The sequence below is a fragment of the Arachis ipaensis genome, chromosome B06 (genome assembly GCF_000816755.2).
Source record: "Arachis ipaensis cultivar K30076 chromosome B06, Araip1.1, whole genome shotgun sequence".
NCBI classification, from domain to species: domain Eukaryota; kingdom Viridiplantae; phylum Streptophyta; class Magnoliopsida; order Fabales; family Fabaceae; genus Arachis; species Arachis ipaensis.
This window is the reverse complement of record NC_029790.2, coordinates 133,176,720-133,181,289: the sequence shown is the minus strand read 5'-3', so window position 1 is coordinate 133,181,289 and position 4,570 is coordinate 133,176,720.

Sequence of the window (4,570 nt, the reverse complement as noted above, 5' to 3'; positions counted from 1 at the left end):
TAATTAAATTAAAATTAAACATAAAAAAATTAAATTTTATTATTAATTTCAAATAATTATTCATAATATATAATCTCACAATTATTTATGTCATCTTATAGAACCTAAAATAAAATTAAAATTAAAACTAGCATTAGAAATATTCTTATTAGCCGATTATATTTATTGATGACTTTCTTTACAACAACATTTGTACAATTCAATGCATAAGATTTTATCCAATCTTGTAGTTTAATTAATATGATGATAAAAATGGATTTTTTTAAACAAATAAAATAAATATTTTAATTATAGAAATAGATAATTTATAGCGTTTTTACCGATTTATATTGTCTTAGTTATCTCGTTTACACTATAAACGAAATAAGATTGTACATATCTCATTTAATGTGTAAACAAAATAAGACACGTTTATTGTTATACGTATTACATTTACAAACGTGTTGTGAAATGTCTTATCTCGTTTACACAGTAAACGAGATAAGGTGTGTAAACGAGATAAGGCTTAGACGCGCATATATAAGAAACTCGTTTACAACGCTTCTTTGTCATTTTTCTTGTCTATTACCTTCATTTCTCTCTTTTTTCGAACGGTTCTCCCGATATTTGTGAGATACTTGGATTTTATGGCGCACGCAGATGCACGAGACGACAATATCAATTGCCCAAACACGACTTGGCACATTGCGGGAGCGATAGACTTCAATGTTAGTTTTGATCCTTTTTCTCTTTTAAATAATTGAGCAACATAATTATAATTATGATACTTTTATAGATTCAGTGTTGATATACATGTAGATTAAATTGTCCTGTTATTAGAATTTGTTAGGTTATGTAAAATGTAGAAATTAGTAAATGTTAATTAATTAATTTAATTATAATTATTAGTTTTAATTTATTTATTAGATATTTTATTCTATTTTTGCAAATATTAGGTTTTTATAGTTAATTATTCTGAAATGTGAAATAATTATTTATCATTAATTTTTATTTTTTTATGTTGAAATAAAATTCTTTAATTTACAATTGAAAAAATAGATTTATTATTGAAATACATTTATCTTTTAATAGAGGTCACGCCTACTACTCCTTAAGCGAGTGAGCCACACTCTTGCACCCTGGACGCCATTGTCCCTTACTTGAGGGAGGCTGACTTTGGCGACATGGTACAACTCAGGGATTTTATCTTTGACAACTCCCTGATTATTGCATTCGTGGATAGTTGGACTCTGGAGACCCCACATTTTTCACCTGCTTTGGGGTGAGTGCACGATCATCCTGCAGGACATTGCGTACCACCTAGGGTTACGCATGCATGGAAAGCTAGTGGGTGGGTGCTTGCGTGGCTTTCAAATGTAGTACCAGCACCCGACCTCGGAGTGGGTAGAGGAGCTCCTAGGTACCAAATCTCCTCATGCTCAACAGCAATGTGTCCAGAAGAAGGAATTGTTTTCCATCAAGATGATATGGCTTCGGGACCAGGTTCGGCATATCCCAGCTACTGCCGATGCAGCTATACCCTCCGACAGTACACGAGGTGTTATATACTGTTGTTAATCGATGGTTACCTGATGACTAACAAGTCAAGCAATCAGGTGCATATCAAATGGCTGTCACTGTTGGCAAACTTCCAGAGGTGTCGTGGTATGTCTTGGGGATCCGATGTGCTTGCATGGACGCATCACTCTTTATGCCATGAAACACATTGAGATGCCACGGACATAGCTAGATGCACTCCACTCCTAGTTTCGTGGATATACCATAGGTTTTCTTAGTGGTGCCCACCCGATAGACAAGTTTGGACGTTTCCTCTGGCCGTGATGTAATTATTTTCAATTCCAATTTATGTAATTCATCCTTTTATTGCATAAAATGAGATAATATAGTTGTTGCATATGTGAATAGGTTGATAGGTATGGCCTAGCATAATAGGGACCAGTACGAATAGAGGGTCCTCCAATGGCATGGTGCATTAGATCGCTTGCAGTTGCATGAGGTACGCGATTTAGTTGTCTCTAAACGGTTAAATATCCTATATAATGAACTGAACTTGACAATTATATTATAATTTACTGATGTAGTTCCTATGGACGTCGTACGACAACCTAGCCCTGCAACCCCTATGCCTGGACTGGTTTAAAGATGAGACAGAGTGAGGGATCAGACATGAATGACTGTTGTTCCCCTCGTCTACTTCAATATTGTGGAGTTTCACCACGTTCATCAAGTGAAACGCCAATTCGGTGGGGAGCAACCAGTGCCTGGAGATCCGATGAATGTTGACAGGTTCTTGACAATCACAGGACAGGAGAAAGACATGTGGTGGCCCAAGCATCATGAGCAGTGCTACAATGGATGGAGGCATAGGTTTGATGAGGGCCACATGATCTCTATTTAGCCCTTCATAGATTATCGGCCTACATAAGAGTACTGAGACTAGTACCAGCATGCTTGTCGTGTTAGACATCTCTCGCGACAGTGTCCTCAAAGCATCCATGTACCACATGTACCCAACCTTAATTGGACTATAAGCATCATTCATCAGATATCACTTTCTCTCGACAGATTTGAAACGAGACATAAAGTTCGCCGCCATGTGCCTCACATAATATGCATGGAACGCACTAGGAGGCAGCCACCCGCTCTCATCGGCTCTTAGTGCGGCCTTGATCGTTTGCGATCTATCAGATATAATCAAAATTCCTTATTGTGGTGTTACATGTCATCTTAGATTGGTAAGGAAGAACGACAAGGACTCCGTAATCTCAGACTCAACAATCGCAAATGCCACAGGAATGATGTTATTGTTACCGTCTTGTGCCACTCAAATTAGCAACATCCCACCATATTTGCCATACAGATGCGTCCTATCAACGAAGACAAAGGGCTTGCAATGCTTGAACGCCTCGACACAGGGAGAAAAAGACCAGAACACCTTATCAAATTGGCTGACATCGTGTATCAGCAAGTGCCCATCATAGTACGGTACCATTCTGAAATCACATATTATTCCGAGACAACAACTTTACAAAGTTTGAAGCAACCTCAAAACCTTGTTATATGACTCCTCTCAATCACCATATATCTGTGCAATTGTCTTTTGCTTCGCCATCCAAACCTTTCTGTGTGAGGATTTGAAGTGATAACTTTGCCCAACTACACCTTGTAGAACATGAATAGTAAATGATGGGCTGGACTGTATCAGAAGCACGATAACTCTACAAATGATATTGTTGTCCAACTATCAATGATCCTAAGACATGGTGGGGGCTAAACAAGTACGCGGTCCACCGAGTTTATACACCTCCATGACAAATTAAAATATAATCGATCGACATTCTAACCAAAATAAGCAAGATAAATAAGATAATACTCTAACCAATATCCGAGATTTTGTCAAGGGACGAGACAAAAACTCCAAGGATATCCATCAGTAAATTTTCTGCAATGCACATACTACTTTAGCCAATCCAACTCCACAAATCGGTACTCAACACTTTTCCGAATGTTGTAATTCTTCACACCTTGCATGACTGCCTCTCTGCTTCTAAATCTGTGACCAATCTAAAACTCCACTCTATCGTTTGTGTTGTAATTGTCCCCACCCATATTGAAAAATGGAGTTACTTCATGCATCGCGTCCAAATCTAATGTGCGATAGTGGCTGGGTAGAGTTGATCTACCTACCGGAGTCTCTGATATGAAGTCCTCATCCTCATCATCATCAGAGGAACCACCCTCGTTGCTATAGGCAACATACTCTTCATAAGACTCCTCACCGTTCATGTCCATGGACACCTCCGAAGTAGCACAACGCAGGGGATGGTGCAAGAGGTGGGTCATCCTGGACAAAACTCTAGCTGCCATAACCACCACCGCCAATATCACTGTCCTCCGCAAAAAGTTCTATCACTTGTTTTGTGATGATTCTCTCGTGGGACATCAAACACGAGCCGCACATGCTCATTGCCATCGAGCCAAAACAGACATAACCAAAATACTCCATTTTCCATCGGTGCTATCATCCGATAACCAATTCTTCCAACCTCTTTTCTCTCATTATCACCGACGTGCGTCAATATCAGACTATTTAACTCAGACAAAGAATATACTCTCCAAGTGCACAGCAAATAGGATTTTCACACTCAAATACAACTCTAGTGTCACTGTTTTCATGTGACAGTTAGGATATACCGTCACAACAAAATAACCACTAACACTAGACATTTCTACTAAAATTATCGAAGAAACGAATGAGAAGAATGATTGAGATGTTTGTGGAGAATATCAATGATTTGTATATCCTATTATAGCTGATTATTTTTGTCGTACTATATTTCGTTTACAGTAAAAACGTTTTAACTCAGCATGCATATATATTGTTTACACCATAAACGATTTGACTGAGTATATCTCGTTTACACTGTAAAAAAGATACGTGGATCCCACGTATCACGTGTGCAAACGTGATAACATGTAACCCATTATATGTCTTATTTCGTGTAAATGAGATGTATTCAAAGTTAAATTATTTATATTATAAATGAGATAAATAAAAAAATAAATTTCG